Consider the following 17,767-nt stretch of genomic DNA (forward strand, 5'->3'; position numbering starts at 1 on the left):
TCATTGCTGCCTACAACTCCCTGAAGGGAGGCTGTAGCCAGGTGGGGTTGGTCTCTTCTCCCCAAGAACACCTCCTCTGGCACAACTTGAGACTGTGTCCCCTTATTCTGTTGCTGGGTGCCTGGCAGAAGAGCCCAACCCCACTTGGCTACAGCCTCACTTCAGGTAGCTGTAGACAGTAATGAGCTCTGCCCTGAGCCTCCTCTTCTGCAGGCTGCACACCCCCAGCTCCCTCAGCCTCTCCTCACAGGGCTGTGCTCCAGGCCCTTCACCAGCTTCGTTGCCCTGCTCTGGGCACATTCCAGTACCTCAACATCTCTCATTTTCATTGTGTGCTAAATCATGAACAGTGGCTGGCACCTGCACAAAGGCAGGCGAGATAGATGCTTAACTTAATACTCCTACTAAAACAAGTGCTTCTGAAACTGTGCTGTTATGCATACAAGTAGAGGCTTTCTAAGACTCTTGTAATATCTAGTAACACATACACACGTGAGCAGGTTTTGCCTGCTGGCAGCTAGACACACAATGCCACAGTGTCCACTCAGAGCTTTTCTCCATTGTCAAGAAAAGGTTAAAAATAAAATCCCTGGGTTGCTCTCACGACTTCTCAAGCCACTTACAGTACACAAATACCTGAACTATCTGTAACAAGATCTACTGGACTGACATGGTCTTAGCATGTAAAATACATCTCCCAGGGAAGCTGAACCCAGTGAAATATAACAGTCACTAAAATACTCTCCGTCTCCAAGTAACTTACCCACAGGGAATGCCTTCTACTGCACTCTACACCAAGGACAGAAGGGATTATGACTCTGAAGGTCAGTGTCTGCTAATACACCTCTTCCATTTGCCACACCTGCAAATAAAGTGAGAATTGGATTAATTAAGACTTTGACAATCAATACATGCACGTGGATAGGAAAGCAGTAAGTGAAACATCTACCTTGGCCTTCTGGAGGGCTGCCTCTGATGTATTCAGGATGCTGGTTTGGAAAATCACTTGGGAAGCAGCCCTCAAAAACAAAGAGGCCCAGGAAGGCTGGGCTTACTTTTAGGGTGAAGTTATGAAGGCACAGAAGCAGGCTGTTTCTGTATGCCAAAAAACAACCTGGCAGAGAGCAGACCAGCCTGCTTGAGCAAGGAGCTTCTGCAAGAACTCAGGAAAGAAAAGAATCATAGAATCAAACAGGTTGGAAGAGACCTCCAGGATCATTCAATCCAAACTATCACTCAGCCCTAGCCAATCAACCAGACCATGGCACTATGTCTTTTCTTGAACACCTACAGGGATGGTGACTCCACCACCTCCCTGGGCAGCCCATTCCAATGCCAATCACTCTCTCTGGCAACAACTTCCTCCTAACATCCAGCCTAGACCTTCCCCAGCGCAACTTGAGACTGTGTCCCCTTGTTCTGTTGCTGGTTGCCTGGCAGAAGAGACCAACCCCACCTGGCTACAGCCTCCCTTCAGGTAGTTGTAGACAGCAATGAGTCTCCTCTCAGCAATGAGACTCCCCTGAGCCTCCTCTTCTCCAGCATAAACACCCTCAGGTCCCTCAGCCTCTCCTCACAGGGCTGTGCTCCAGGCCCCTCACCAGCTTCATTGCCCTTCTCTGGACACCTTCCAGTATCTCAACATCTCTCTGGAATTGAGGAGCCCAGAACTGGACACAGCACTCAAGGTGTGGCCTGACCAGTGCTGAGCACAGGGGCAGAATAACCTCCCTTGTCCTACTGACCACACTGCTCCTGAGCCAGGCCAGGATGACATGGGCTCCCTTGGCCACCTGGGCACACTGCTGGCTCATGTTCACCCTACTCTCTACCAGTACCCCAGGTCCCTTTCTGCCTGGATCCTCTCCAGTCACTCTGTCCCCGTCCTGTAGCACTGCTTGCAGTTATCCAGGTGCTGCTTTCAGCCTTTGTTGTAGATGGATGCCACATTTCCTACCTTCCAGTCCACTGTGACCTCTCCACTTAGTTAGGACTGCTGATAAATGATAAAAAGAGGCTCGGTGAGCACTTCCACTACCTCCTTCAGTACTCTTGTGTGTAGCCAATCTGGCCTCATAGACGTGTATATGTCTACATGTGTGTAGCCACTTTATCCAATCTCTTGGATTGTAAAGGTCTTATTCTGCCCCTCCCTGTCTTCCAGTTCAGGCAGCTGCATGTCTAGGGAGCAACTGCTCTAGTGCTAGAGACTGAGACAAAGAAGGTGCTAAACTCATGAGCCTTTTCCTCAGTCTGTCACTATGTTTCCCCCTGTGTCCAATAAAAGATGGACATTCTCCCTAGTCCTCCTTTTGCTGTCTTTAGCAGCAGTAGCCAGGATGGGGTTTAGTTGGACTTTGGCTCTCCTAGTGATGTCACCAAGTAAGCACACCAATATTTTACTCACATGTCTAATTTATGTGGTGTAAATTATGACACAGTGGAAGACCAAAGGGATTTGCCAAAGTTGCCTTCATGTATCAAAAGGTTGCTCACTGGGAAGAGGGCAAATGATTCCAGAGAAGGGGCACCATCAGAAACTTTTCTAGCAATTGGCAAACCAACAGCAAAGTTATGTTACAGGTAAATCATTTGATAGAGTTTTAACCACTCTCAAGATAAAACTAAGAAAAATGGCATGGCACAATTTGACAAGCCTGAGAAATTAACAGACTTAGAATCATGGAATCAGACAGGTTGGAAGAGACCTCTGAGATCATCCAGTCCAACCTAGCACCCAGCCCTGTGCTTGCAGAATACAACTGTCAATGAGATGTTTTTAGATCAAGGTAATGCAAACTGCTGTTACTGCCAACTCAGTCTCAACCTCTGCAGAAGAACATGAAGCTTGTAACCTCTGTACTCCAGGGAGAAGGAAATGCTACTGGTTGTCAGAGCCAGCTTATCAAAGAGAGATGTTGAGACACCAGAACATGTCCAGAGAAGGGCAACAAAGCTGGTGAGGGGCCTGGAGCACAGCCCTGTGAGGAGAGGCTGAGGGAGCTGGGGGTGTGCAGCCTGCAGAAGAGGAGGCTCAGGGCTGACCTCATTGCTGTCTACAGGTACCTGAAGGGAGGCTGTAGCCAGGTGGGGTTGGTCTCTTCTGCCAGGCAACCAGCAACAGAAGAAGGGGACACAGTCTCAAGTTGTGTCAGGGGAGGTCTAGGCTGGATGTTAGGAGGAAGTTCTTCACTGTGTGATTGGAATGGGCTGCCCAAGGAGGTGGTGGAGTCGCCATCCCTGGAGGTGATCAGGAAAAGCCTGGCTGAGGCACTTAGTGCCATGGTCTGGTTGATTGTTTAGGGCTGGGTGCTAGGTTGGACTGGATGATCTTGGAGGTCTCTTCCAACCTGGTTGATTCTATGAAAAGTGTAATTCAGTAGGGTAAGCATGAAACATTGCCCTTAGGTGGCAATAGGTGCATCGAAGAAGCATCAAATAAAGATTCTTCATCTTCTGCTTAGTTCAGATATTGGCCAAACTTTCTCACCATGAGGCTAGCCAAGCACTGGATCTGGCTGTCTAGCAAGGCTACAGTCTACGTCATAGGATAGTTAAGACCAGGCTGTACAAACAAAGGGCAGAGGAATCCCATCTCAGAAAGGGGGATGTGTCACATTATGTTAACAGGCCCTTTGCAGACCTACTGTTTTGCTGACTCTGTCCTTAACACAGAATGCAGCTGTGACTACAGAGAAGCCTATGTTAAGTGCAGGATGGTTTAAGTATTTCCTGAATGAGTTTAACCATTGAAAAAAGTAAAAATCCTAGTGCTTTAAGCTCTTGTGTCTTTGTCTTCAATCTCACTGCACTTGACTCATTTCTTAGAATTCCATCACCAAGAGTCAAGCAATTTCATGAGAGCCAATTTTAAAGAGGCCAAAATCTGTCTAAATTTATGGTGCAGGAAAATATAAACCAAAGCAGATTAAAAGCACAACAAATGTCTCCAGCAGTTACAAATCCATGAGAGAAATAAACACATTTACCTTACAAAAATCAAAAAGCAGTTGATTAAAAATGTATTATGATGATTAAGACTGACTTAACCACAGAATCAGTCAGAGTTCCAAGGGGCCACAAGGAGCAGCCAGTTCCAACCCCACTGCCATGCCCAGGGACATCCTACCCTAGAGCAGGCTGCACACAGCCTCAGCCAGCCTGGCCTTAAACACCTCCAGCCATGGGGCCTCAGCCACCTGCCTCAGCAAAACATTCCAGCCTCTCACCACTCTCATGCTCAACAACTTCCTCCTCATGTCCAATCTGAATCTCCCCCCTCCAGCTTTGCTCCATTCTCCCCAGTCCTGTCACTCCCTGAGAACCTAAAAAGTCCCTCCCCAGCTTTTCTGTAGCCCCCTTCAGATCCTGGAAGGTCACCTGGGAGCCTCCTCTTCTCCAGCCTGCACAGCCCCAACTCTTTCAGCCTGTGCTCATACCAGAGCTGCTGCAGCCTCTGAGCATCCTCATGGCCCTTCTGTGGACACACTCCAGCATCTCCACATCTTGTAATGGGGGCTCCAGAACTGGATACAGTAGTCCAGGTAGGGTCTCACCAGAGCAGAGGGGGAGAATCACCTCCCAGTTTCTGTTCTCCAGACAGCAGACTTTTTTTTTTCAAGGCCATCAGTCACACTCTGCCAAAATATTCCCTAAGTAAAAGCCTTTAACATAAATATAGCCCCACAAATAAAACTGATAGTGAAGAATTAATTAAGTGCATGAATATAATGATACTTGCCATAAAAATCAGCAGTTTTCATCTGACCTGTCATCTCCCTGCAGTGGGTTTTTTTGGTTATCATAAATCAAAAAGCATTGTTTGGTTTAAATCATTTACTCCTTAAAGATGAATCACCTTTGATTTCCTGAATTTTGCTTGCGGCAAAAGAAAAAACCTCTCAGAACTGTGCAGCAGTGAAAACTTCTGGTCTCACTTTGCATAAAAACAACCTCAGAGAGCTCTAAAATTTAATCTAGCAAGCAACATAAAATGAAACTGAACTACGAGTTAGGGGAGAAAATACATTTTCCCCTCTGTGGAGCTATTAATCTACAGTTTGGTCCAGAGAGTGCATATACAGCAGTCTGTGAAGAGGAACCCCAAGCTCTAAGAGCCCAGCAAAGATAGGCCCTCAAATATTTAATCTAACTACAGGTGCATGTCTAAGCTTTCCTGTAACATCTCTCCCAGAGGATAAGAAATCACTAAGCATCCTGCACTGGATTGCAGAGACACTATCTATGTGGTTAAAGCATATCCTGTATGCTGATGTGCAAATCACCCAAGCCACCCGAATAGGTGTTCCCCCTGAGCTATTTCATTCTCAGGGTGTTAGGGGTTGGAAGGGACCCAAGGAGATCATCCAGTCCAACCCCTCTGCCAGAGCAGGACAATCCTATCTAACACAGAGCACAGAGGAACACATCCAGACAGGCCTTGAAAGGCTCCATAGAAGGAGACCCCACAACCTCTCTGGGCAGCCTGTTCCAGTGCTCTGTGACCCTTACGGTAAAGAAGTTCCTCCTTGTGTTGAGAGTTCCCCCTTGTGTTGAGGTGCAATTCTAGAATCAGAAGCTCCAAAAGTGGAGATGTTCCTTTTGCCCCCCATTTTAGCATTCTATTATAGCAATTATATATTAACAATATAAATTATGCAGCATTATATTAACAATTAATAATCAGCTGAGCCTGAAGGGATAGGAAAAAATTCATAGAACCATAGAATCAGCCATGTTGGAAGAGACCTCCAAGGTCATCGAGTCCAACCTAGCACCCAGCCCTAGACAATCAACATAGAATCATAGAATCAAGCATGTTGGAAGAGACCTCCAAGATCATCCAGTCCGACCTAGCACCCAGCCCTAGCCACTCAACCAGACCATGGCACCAAGTGCCTCAGCCAGGCTTTGTTTCAACACCTCCAGGGACAACAACTCCACCACCTCCCTGGGCAGCCCATTCCAATGCCAATCACTCTCTCTGCCAACAACTTGCTCCTAACATCCAGCCTAGACGTGCCCTGGCACCCCTCCTCCTGTCATCCTGCTGTCATGACATTATCCCCCATGCCCAGAAGAAGAATTTAATTCCTGCTACTTTTCCCAAAGTCAAGAAAAATAGGGTCATTTAGAAAGTTAGTCAAATAAACTGATGAGCCCAATGGGCTGGAACAGCAAAATGGATCACAGCTTGGCTAAGTCACCCCCAGTGGAGAGACACAGAATAAGTATGCTGCACACAATTGTATCTAGGTTTGCTCTGCAAAGAAAACTTGTAAGAAACATGAAAAAAATAAATTAGGCTACATTCCTTTTTTCTCACACTATCTAGGAGCCTCACAGCACTGCCCATCAGTTTAACTTTTGGATGTCTGGATACTAGCCAGGGTACACTCAGCTTCCATACGGTCAGCAACAGTGACAGTGTGACACCGTTATCAGTAAAGAGGGTAAATCACTGCACATTTCTCCACAAGCCAAGTTTTCTGAACATGAGCCAGCAGTGTGCCCAGGTGGCCAAGAGAGCCAATGGCATCCTGGCCTGCATCAGGAACAGTGTGGCCAGTAGGACAAGGGAGGTTACTCTGCCTCTGTGCTCAGCACTGGTCAGGCCACACCTTGAGTGCTGTGTCCAGTTCTGGGCTCCTCAATTCAAGAGAGATGTTGAGGTACTGGAACCTGTCCAGAGAAGTGCAACAAAGCTGGTGAGGGGCCTGGAGCAGAGCCCTGTGAGGAGAGGCTGAGGGAGCTGGAGGCTGTAGCCTGGAGGATGCTCAGAGGTGATCTCATTGCTGTCTACAACTACCTGAAGAGAGGCTGTAGCCAGGTGGGGTTGGGCTCTTCTGCCAGGCTACCAGCAACAAAACAAGGGGACACAGTCTCAAGTTGTGCTGGGAGAGGTACAGGCTGGATGTTAGGAGGAAGCTGTTGCCAGAGACAGTGATTGGCATTGGAATGAGCTGCCCAGGGAGGTGGTGGAGTCACTGTCCCTGGAGGTGTTCAAGCAAAGCCTGGCTGGGGCACTTAGTGCCATGGTCTGGTTGATTGTCTAGGGCTGGGTGCTAGGTTGGACTCGATTACCTTGGAGGTCTCTTCCAACCTGGTTGATTCTATGATTCTGGAACTTGCCTCCCAACGTAAGGAAGCTGAAATTAGCAGAGTTTTTTTTACTGACCCCTGCTTGTCCCTTTAGAAGCCTTAAATCCCAGAATCTGCTCGATGGAGCTGGCTGCATTTGTGCCCTCAGCCTTAATTTGTGACCCTCCTTAGCACTCAAGAGGACAAGCACTCAGGGATTACCTATCTGTAGGGTTTGGGAGGTAGCACAACCTGAATGAAAAAAAGAAAAAAAGAAGGTGGGGGGCAATCTTGGAGAAAGAAGGAGGGCTGAAGTTGGATGTGTTTGAATATCAGTTCTGCTGCTAATTGTCTTTGGGGAAGTCAGTTCACCTCAGCCTTACTTTCCTCTCTCCTTGTAAAACTGAGACCTTATACACAACTGTGATGGAAGCCAGCAAAGTATGCAACATACTAAGCAACAAAAGAGCAGCTCATCTTGCTAATTGTAGCAGTCTAAGTTATTATCTGGTCAAACTAGGTTACCTCTACGGCCCAAGGACAGAGAGAGGTTGAATACAGCACCTCCTCTTCCTCACCATTGATTTTAGAAGCCCAGACACTTGGGCACATTTAGGCAAAACTAATCCCATCTCCAGTGCTGAGTCACGGCAAAGGCCAGGAATCTTCTGTTGCTGGCACATTAGAAAGCTGCAGGATATGTTCACAGTGAGCAGGCTTCCAAATCTTTCAGTTCAGAAACTGTAAATTCAGAGGCTCCCTTTTCCTTTACTTAGCCCTTGATTAATTATTTGAGACATTAGGAAAACATCACACTCTGACTTTGATTTATCAGTGCTGCTAGGTTACCAGCTTGCTCCCTTCTGGCAGCACTTCAGCCCCTGTGAAGTACACATGTAGGAGGGTTTTTTTTGGGTTTTGGGTTTTTGTTTCGTGTGTGAGCCAGCAGTGTGCACTTGCATCCCAGAAAGCCAAGCAGAGCCTGGGCTGCATCAGGAGAAGCATGGCCAGCAGGGCCAGAGAGGTGATTGTCCCCCTCTACTCTGCTCTACTGAGACCCCACCTGGAGTACTGCATCCAGTTCTGGAGCCCCCATTACAAGAGGGCTGTGGAGATGCTGGAGAGTGTCCAGAGAAGAGCCACAAGGATGCTCGGAGGGCTGAGGAGCAGCTCTACTATGAGCACAGACTGAAAGAGTTGGGGCTGTGCAGGATGGAGCAGAGGAGGCTCCCAGATGACCTTCTTGTGGCCTTCCAGCATCTGAAGGGGGCCTACAAAAAAAGCTGGGGAGGGACTTTTTAGTCTCTCAGGGAGTGACAGGACTGGGGGGGATAGAGATTCAGATTGGACATGAGGAGGAAGTTGTTGAGCAGGAGAGTGGTGAGAGCCTGGACTGGGTTGCCCAGGGAGGTGGTTGAGGCCCCATGGCTGGAGGTGTTTAAGGCCAGGCTGGGTGAGGTTGTGGTCAGGCTGCTCTAGGGTAGGGTGTCCCTGGGCATGGCAGGGGGCTTGGAACTAGATGATCCTTGTGGTCCCTTCCAACCCTGCCTGATTCTATGATTCTGTCACCAAATATGATTGCAGTAACATGCTCACATGCTTTAATGACTGTTCCCAACACTGCACAGATAACCAATACAAACCCCAGCCCTTTATGATCTTCAACTAAAAGTTAAGTGTGTATTTTGGAAACGAATGAGGAAGAGGGGAAAGTGCAACACACTGTCTAAGCCTACAGTTTCTCCTTAGGAGGTGTTTAAGGCCAGGCTGGCTGAGGCTGTGGCCAGCCTGCTCTAGGGTAGGGTGTCCCTGGCCATGGCAGGGGGGTTGGAACTAGATGATCTTTGTGGTCCCTTCCAACCCTGAGTGATTCTATGATGCTATGATCATCTTCGTTCCATCACACAGATTAATAGCACTTTAAAAAGCAGCTACCAATGAATCTTGGTGCCTCTTGCCCTCCAAGTCCCCTGGCTGAGCCAAACACTTCTAATATACTGTATGACTTACATTAACAGCAATAAACAATCATTCCCACGGCAATTTCCATAACCAAAGCTCCCTACTCAAGAGCTCCTCTGGAGCTATCAGGTGTCTTTGCAAAGAGGAAACCAAAGCTAAAGAATTATGCAAAATGCTCAAAGCCACAAAGTGAGTCATAACTCCAAGGGGAAGGGGGGAAAAAAATCTCCTTCAGTTCTCCTATCTATGCTTGTGCCTGGAGGCAATCCCTGTCTTTCACAGCTAGGGACCAATTCGGATACCATTTACACAGAGATAATTCCACTGACACTTTCAGAGTTAGCCCTGATTTACTGCACCATCTGCGAGATCAGCATGCAGCACAAGACACTCCTATGACTAGGAAATACTTCACTGACAAGAAATAGATATAAATATTCCTTCCTGCTCTCTGTTGCTAATCTTTAATGGCCACCTTTCCTTCAATGCTTTTATTCACATTTTGACTGAACCAAGCATTTTTCCACTTTAAATAGCCTTGTTAATTGGATTGAGTGTGATGCATCACCCCGGTCACATAGCTTTTTTGGCATGCAGCTTGATTTTGTCTTAGTACTTCTCTTTTCCATTTGATTAGATATTTTTGCTTCTTGGTAATACAGCCTTCATCTACATTTTGTCATTTGCATTATATCTCCCATCTTCTCAGCAGTAATAACAACCTGTCCATGGAAAAAGAATCCTGAGCACAAAATCCTGTATCCTCTACCTTCTCATTTGATTACAGGAAAGTCCTCAGTTACACTTGCAGAATTCTAACAAAGCATTAATGTCTCACCTAAATCATCAAGCACTGCTCCTCTCCAGAATGTATGAGCAGCACCACCTGGCACCTGCGATCATCGAGATATAAATGCAGTGAGACTGAGATAAAATGTTTACTAACATAAAAATAAATGGTCTATAACTAGTGCACTGCAGGTACTTCTCCACCTTCATCTGCCTTTCTGAACCTATTCTTGCAAAGTCATTGAAGGAAAGACTAACCTACTAACAAACACGAAATTAAACCAGAGATTAAAGCACTCTAGTGCCTCAGGAAAGACTCAGTTATGCTCACTAACAGTTTACATTCATTCCCTTGAGTGGTAGGCCTGGTAGGCCAAAAATAGGCTTGTACATATCCTGGCTTGCCCAGGCATGTTTTTCAGCTCCCCCTCCTTCTGTTTTGGGGAGAAGCAACTGCGGGAAAGAGGACAAAGGACCTGGAGCCACTGAGTCTAAGGTCTCTGGCCTGTCCAGGCTGGTTTTGCTCCTGTGGTTAACAAGGTGTACACCCTTAGCTTATGCCTGCCTTGTGCAAGGCCTCTGCTTTTCCCAGATTTGGTAAAGCAAGCCTATGGCTTCACCTTATACAGTCAGGCTTGGCTAACTGCCTTTCTGATTGGCTGTTCTGTGTCCAAAGGTCTATTAGCCTTGAGCTACACTGATAAAGAGAGATACGCAGGTAAATGCAATGTGCTCTGCCACTGTACTTGTGCCTGCTCTTATTGCTCTCTGTTTATGGCAGTGATTCTGCCATTGCCTTCTGCAGCATTATGCTAAGCTATAAGATAGCTCTGCCACAAAGCAGCAAACTCTGATGCTCTGAGTTTGTTTGCCTGGAAAATCCACTGCCTCGAGTTTACCAGGAACAGGCTCTAAATGCTTCCATGCAGTCAGCCTGCATAGCCAGTGTGACATCATGCTGAGACTGCACATTGCAAGACATCCTGCCTGCACTTGAACACCTGCTACCAAGAAGGGGGATCCTGGATACACAGATCATCCAGAGGAGCCAAGGTAAAGGTCAGAAATTGTCTGCATCCTTTCCCAGGACTCCGTGAAGCCTGAGAAGAATCAGAAACCTCAGAGGTTGACAAGACAGTAACAGAATTCCCTGAGAGTGTTTGGTACTGTCTGAAGCTGTGGCTAACCCCACAGGCCAGGAGATAACATTTTGTGAGTAAGTACTTAAAGCCTCTTGTAATTCACCACCGCCTTCTGCCATAAGCAGAGAGGAGCTTCCCGAGTCCATCTTGAGTCCAGTTGAATTCATGTTTATATATTTTTGCTAGTTATTTCTGTATCTAGTTATTCCTCTGTGTAATGTTTCCGTGGCCATGTGCAGAACAGATTATTAGAATTAGTGGTTGGGGGTGGTGAGAGTTCTGAATATCAAAACTAGCAAACAATACTAATTTTGGAAAAATATAATCTCTCAATTAATTAATTACCCCTTCCACTACATCCCTGTATCACTGGCTGACAAAGCTTCTGAGACATTGCCATTTTATCTCCAACTGGGCATAGGTGCCCACCTGGGATGTTGCTGTCTCTGACCTTTCTCATGCTGCAAATTCTAGTGTAAAGAGAGAGAAAAAGTCCAAAGCCAAAAAAAAAAAAAAAAGGAAAATCAAACCACAAAAATAAAAACAACCAAACAACCAAAAAAAACCCACACTGTGATGGTTTGGGTGTTACCCACACACACAGAGAAAATCACTACAGATTCAGCAGCCGGAAATAAGAATGCAGCTTTTTATTTCCAGCTTAGCACAATATCCAAGCAGCCATTTACAATCTATGCAGCTATAGACAGACATAGACAAGTTAAAAAGTAATACAGAAACACAGCAGCCCTTCCAGAAACCAGAGTCCCAGGAGGGGCTCCCAACCACCCTTCCACCTCCTTTCCATACCCCTACCTTATCCCAGACTTTGCCTTATGTTCAAGGTGAGTTTGAGGAATCAGCCAGGGGAGTTAGGAGGCAGGCAGATTAGTTACACAGACAGCAGGTTAGGGAGAGAAAGGAAGCAGACAAAGCCAGAGAGCAACTCTGTTATCTGTGTTTGTGTTCTTATTTCTATCAATCTCAGCAAGCCTATGAGTGCAGCAGACATCACCACTGTTTCCTTCTCACAGCCTGTAATCTAATTCCTCTCACTAAAATATCCCAGCTAGGCTAGCTAGCTAGGCTAGCACACACACCAAGGAAACAACAGGGGGAAAAAAGCACTACCAAAAAAACAAAACCAAGCCCACTGTTTTGTTGGAAGGAACAAGCTGTATTCTGCCTCCTACCTTCCAGAGAGCAAAGCAAATTGAATATCAGCAACTTCACTCATGCTTTCTCTTACACTTGCAAAGTAACTGTGACAGAGAAAAACCTCCACGTCCCACTCAGGCTGCTGCCCAGGCCTCTGCCGCAGAGGGACCAGGCTTGTTTGCTCCTGAGGGCTTTGCAGCAACAGCAGTTGTTTTTGGAGCTTCTAGTGCTGCCAACAGTCAGCACAGGTGTTGTCACAGCAACCAAAACATCTGGGTCTGGGACTCAAAACATCTGTGTTGTCTTCCTGGTTACTGACATCAGTGTCTGAGTTCAGTTAAAAATACATGGCCAGGAGAAGTTGTTGGTATAACGAGTGAAACTTTGCCTCATGGGCATGTGTCACACAAAAACCATTATTTCTCACTTTGGGTCTTACCACTGGAAGGCTGTTGTGGAGGCAGGGAATTCATGTGGCTGAGTCAGGAATTTATATAGAGTTATTTTATTTTCCCAAAAGCCTGCCCCCATAACTATATACAGAAATTATTTCAGTTTTAATTACCAGATTCAGTTCATTAAGAAAATCTACAGGATACTATAGATAATCTGGCTATTGTGGAAGGCAGAAGTTGGAAAAGGCTTTAGCTATTATAGCAGGTTTTTTCCTTAATAATAAAGCTGAGCCAAACAACTCGCAGTCAGGCTGGCTGGAAAGGGTGGGCTGCTGCTCGTCTTCTCGGGTTCTCTTTCAGAAGCTCCAGGAGGGTCGTTACAGCCTTAACAGGCATTAATGGGTGAAGCAGTCCTTTGGGGCAGAGCGCCAGGGGCTCCTGCTGTAGAATCTATCCAGGCCAGGTGAGGCAGGGCAGGGGAAGGAGGAAGAAGTCTCAGGCAGGCACAAACACTCAGGCAGGCAGAACGCTCAGGCAGGCAGGGTGTCTAAGGCAGGAACCCCAAAGGCGGGCAGTCCCCCAATATTTATACCCTCCCTAGACAAAGAGCAGGGTTACCACTTCCTAGGCGCGAAGAGCACAGCCAATCCCAGCCCGATTCCAGCGCGGGCACTGCACGGGCACCCCTCATGCCAGAAGGGCTCCTTGCTCACCTCCTTCACACCTGGGGGGGGGAGGTGGGGGGAGACAGGTCTTTTTGTGCCTTTTCCTCTCCCATTCAAACCACAGAGGGAGAGGAATTTAGGGGTATACAGGACTCCAGGACAAAGGCCAGTGCTCAGAAAGATTTAATCTGGATAATCATTCCAGGGCAGTTGCTCACATTGCTGTTGAATTGGTAATGGTAACAGCTGATTCTGAAAGGTGCTACACGTTATACTGTGCTAGAGCTGTCATGCTCCAAAGAAGCTTCAGTTGCATTTTTGTGCCATATCTTTCCCTGAATGCAGCTTCTGTGGGACAAGCTTTAGGCAGCTTATTGGTTCTTGACTGTACCTGGATTTTTACTAAGTATGGCATTATCATTAGTGATATATCTGGCATATGTGATGGTTTGGGCCCCTTCCCGCCCCCCCCACACTTTGTATTTGCCCCAGCTAACTCAGACGGACCCTGAGAATATAGATGAAGCAATTTATTTACAGCTAGCAGAATTTACAAGCAGCTATTTACAATATATACAGTTATATACAATTATATACAGAAATATACAAAGGATAAACAATACAAAAGCACAACTCCCCTCCCAGAAACCTGAGTCCCCAGGAGGGGCTCTCAAACCACCCCAACACCTCCCCCGGCCCTCTCAACCTTACCCCAGAAGAGGTGCAGCCAAGAGGTTAGGGAGCAGGGTCAGAAAGCAGTGATGTTAGAAAGATGTGTCTCGGTCTAAGGCAAAAGCAAGAGTGAGAGACAAAATGGAGAAAGTTTACTTCTTCTTCCCAGAGCTCTCAGCGAGACTGTGAGAGAAGTTGACATCAATTGTTTTCATTTCACTGCCTGTTATCTAGTTCTGTTACCAAAACATTCCAGCTTGCTTCAAACTAGCACAGCATACAAGAAAAGATGAACTGTATGTGGTAGACCCACTCAATATGATGCTGTTTGGCCCGATTTTTCACAAGATTGTTCTTGAAATGAGTGCCATTGTCTGGTTTGATTCTCTCTGGAGTTCCATGCCTCCACATGATTTGTCTTTCCAAGCCAAGGATGGTGTTATGTGCAGATTGACTACATTGCCTCATTCTTGTTCTGGCAAGCAGCATGTGCTAGCGATGGCAGAGGCAAGCACTGGATGGCTGGAAACCTATCCAGTTCCACATGCTACTGGAAGGAAGGGCTTTATGGAGATCATGGTACACACGAGCTTGATGACATTCCTCTTCGAACAGGTCTCATAAAGAAGCTTATTAAACTTGCTCCTTCATCTTAAATAAAGATATGATGGTTGGGAGTTATCCACTCCCACCACTCTTATGAAATCACCCAGATGAGACTCATCTGGCTGGAAGTTAAGGAAATGGAGCTTTATCTTTACAGCTTAGCACAATATACAAGAAGATATTTACAATATATACAGCAAATTGTGCCAGAGGAGACATAGGCTGAGTGTTAGGAGGGAGTTCTTGAGTGAGAGAGTGATTGGCATTGGAATGGGCTGCCCAGGGAGGTGGTGGAGTCACTGTCCCTGGAGGTGTTCAAAAAAAGCCTGGCTGGGGCACTTAGTGCCATGGTCTGGTTGACTGGATAGGGCTGGGTGCTATGTTAACAGCCCTGGTTAGTCCCTCTCACCAGGAAAACAGAAGCTGTAAAGAGAACACTTTATTTTCAGATGTGTTTTGAGTACTAATCCTATCAAGTCCCTCAAGTGTTTCTTATTCTAGCAGTAATATCACCCAGCCACTTAACATGTTCATATTACCTTTGGCCCGAGCTTTTAGAACAGAAGCTATTAACAGTAACTTTATAGATGCCATGCTTGGCCAGAATCCCAAACATCCTTTCCTCTTTATCAGCTCATAGATACAAGAGGTGGCAAGGGAGCTATTTCTATCAGCAATGCTCCATTTGTCTATGAATGAAGTAAAATCTGCTCTTGAATTTGGGAAGGGAGGCGAACAGGGCAAAAAACAACAATAACAAACCCCACAGCTGTAGAAAACGACAAGAAATTGTTACCACACACCTGGCAAAGTTCCTACTTCTAGCCCGTACCTGGGGCTAAACTGTAGCAGTTACTCTGTTACTTCTCCATCAGGGAAGGGGGTCAGGAAAAGGAGGGGAAACCTGCAGGCTGAAATGAGAACAGCTTTAGCAAAGTACCCAAATTAATACCAACATCAGTACCAGGCAGATAAAGTTACCCTCGGCCCAGCAAAAGCGCAGCTGTGGCACTGTCCAGGAGAGCAGTCCTTAAGAGCAGGATAAGGAACAGCCTGAGCAGGAAGATTCCCTCTCCTCTGCAAACTTCCCTCTTTATAGTGAGTGTGATGCTCGTGGTTTGGGGTACACCTGTGAGCCAGCTCAAGTCAGCTGTCCTGACAGACTCATAGCTGTCACTCGGGTGCAGCCCAGGGGTGGCTGGGATTCTGTCCCAGCAAAACCAGGACACAGGATACTGCAGGCAGGAAACAGCAACAGCAACAAAACCTTCCCTGGGGTTAATTACAATAGAGATCTGGAACCCTTTCCAAAGTATTATCCCTAACTACTGCCATTGGTTGAATCCAGTTGTGTCTTCACAGGCAAAAATGCCAGAGAGATGCAGTGTTTATCTCCTGCCTCTGACGTCTCCCTCTTCTGCCCATCACCATGCTGTGGTCACACACCCTGCTGAAATCATCCTCTAGCTCATGCAGCTCTGACAACTCTCCTGCATCCCAGCCTGAAGGCAAACCAGCTCTGGCAAATTCTGTGTGTCTATATATTGCTCTGAATATATATGATCCTTAGGTAGGTGTCACAGCTGCTTCAGAGCTCTGCAGCAGATCACCTATTCACTCTTTAAGGGGAGGCCAAGAGCACAGCTATTTTTGTTAAGAGTACCAACCCCTACATGCTGCACTGGCTGATCTTCAGGCCTGGCACACGTATCCTGCTCTTGGTGCTCACTGTCACTGAAGCATAGGATGGGGACCAGCTCTAGGCTGCTCCAGGCCAGTCTCTTATAGTGGAGGCAACCATGTAATAGCTACTCAGTGCCTACAAACACCAACCCCTGTTGCTCACTCAGCACTGCAAGCCCCAACATGGGGGAAGAAAGGGAAATCCAAAGATCCAAGAACTTCAAAGCTCCTGTGTATCCTGGGCATCATGCCAGTGTAGATGCAGAGAAGAGCTGGAGATGCCATTGCCTCCCTCCACTACCAGCACAACTGTGGTACTTCCTTTCCTCTGCTGTTTAGTTGCCATTTTGCATTTTGAGGTGAGACTAATTTTTACTACCAACCTACATACAATGTGGTGAGGGATGTGAACATTGGTCCTACAGATTCTTCACATCAGTCTCTGCAAAAAAAGGTCTACCATCAAAGCTGGCATGAAAACCAAGCTCCACATTGGCCCAGCCTCTGTTACTACGCCCTTTGGTGTACAAAGTTGGGTGCTTTTTTCACTCTTCAGTATGAGGTGCAAGGGCTGGTAAAACTGGCAGCAGAACACACCTAGCTATCCCAGCAATACCCCAGGTGACATCTGGATGTTAACCAAACTGACTGGAATTACACAGCAGAAAGAGGAAGGAATTAAAAATTCTGTCTTTCCAGTTCAGTAACTGCAAACAAAGTTTCTCTACTTTTAGGAGTCTTTTAAGTACAGCATACAGAAGTGTCTGAGAATCTACTGCATCCCGTTCTGGAGCCCCCATTACAAGATGGATGTGGAGATGCTGGAGCATATCCAGAGAAGGGCCACGGGGGTGCTCAGAGGGCTGGAACAGGTCTGCAGAAATTGGGGCTGTTCAGTCTGCAGAAGAGGAGGCTCCCAGGTGACCTTGAGGATCTGCAGGTGGCCTACAAAAAAGCTGAGGAGGGACTTTTTAGGCTCCCAGGGAGTGAGAGGACTGGGGGCAATGGAACAAAGCTGGAGGTAGGGAGATTCAGACTGGACATGAGAAAGAAGTTGTTGAGCATGAGAGTGGTGAGAGGCTGGACTGGGTTGCCCAGGGAGGTGGTTGAGGCCCCATGGCTGGAGGTGTTTAAGGCCAGGCTGGCTGAGGCTGTGGTCAGGCTGCTCTAGGGTAGGGTGTCCCTGGGCATGGCAGGGGGGTTGGAACTGACTGATCCTTGTGGTCCCTTCCAGCCCTGACTGATTCTATGATTCCGTGACCCGGAGGCTCCTGGTGAAAGTGCTGTTGTTGTGTCTTGGTCTTTTGAGGAGGATCTGGTTTCTGTGTGTGCCTGTGCTGTACCTTAAGGCTCTCCAAGCAACTTCAGTGCACAGAATTGGTGTGTATTTACAAAAGAGGGCAAAGTAGGGCTGCTGCTGCCTAAAAAAGCTGTGTCCATCATCTCCTGCACGGATTGTCCGTGCCGCGTTTGAAGTCCCAAAGACCACAAATCCTGTCTTTGCCACAAGAAACAAAGATGCTTCCTTTAAACTGCAAAGCCTGGCTGCTTATTTAACACTGGTGAAAACAGGCATACAGCAGAAGCCTGCTGTTAACATGACAGAGTAACGAAT

This window comes from Pogoniulus pusillus, chromosome 18 (genome assembly GCF_015220805.1).
Source record: "Pogoniulus pusillus isolate bPogPus1 chromosome 18, bPogPus1.pri, whole genome shotgun sequence".
In the NCBI taxonomy this organism is placed as follows: domain Eukaryota; kingdom Metazoa; phylum Chordata; class Aves; order Piciformes; family Lybiidae; genus Pogoniulus; species Pogoniulus pusillus.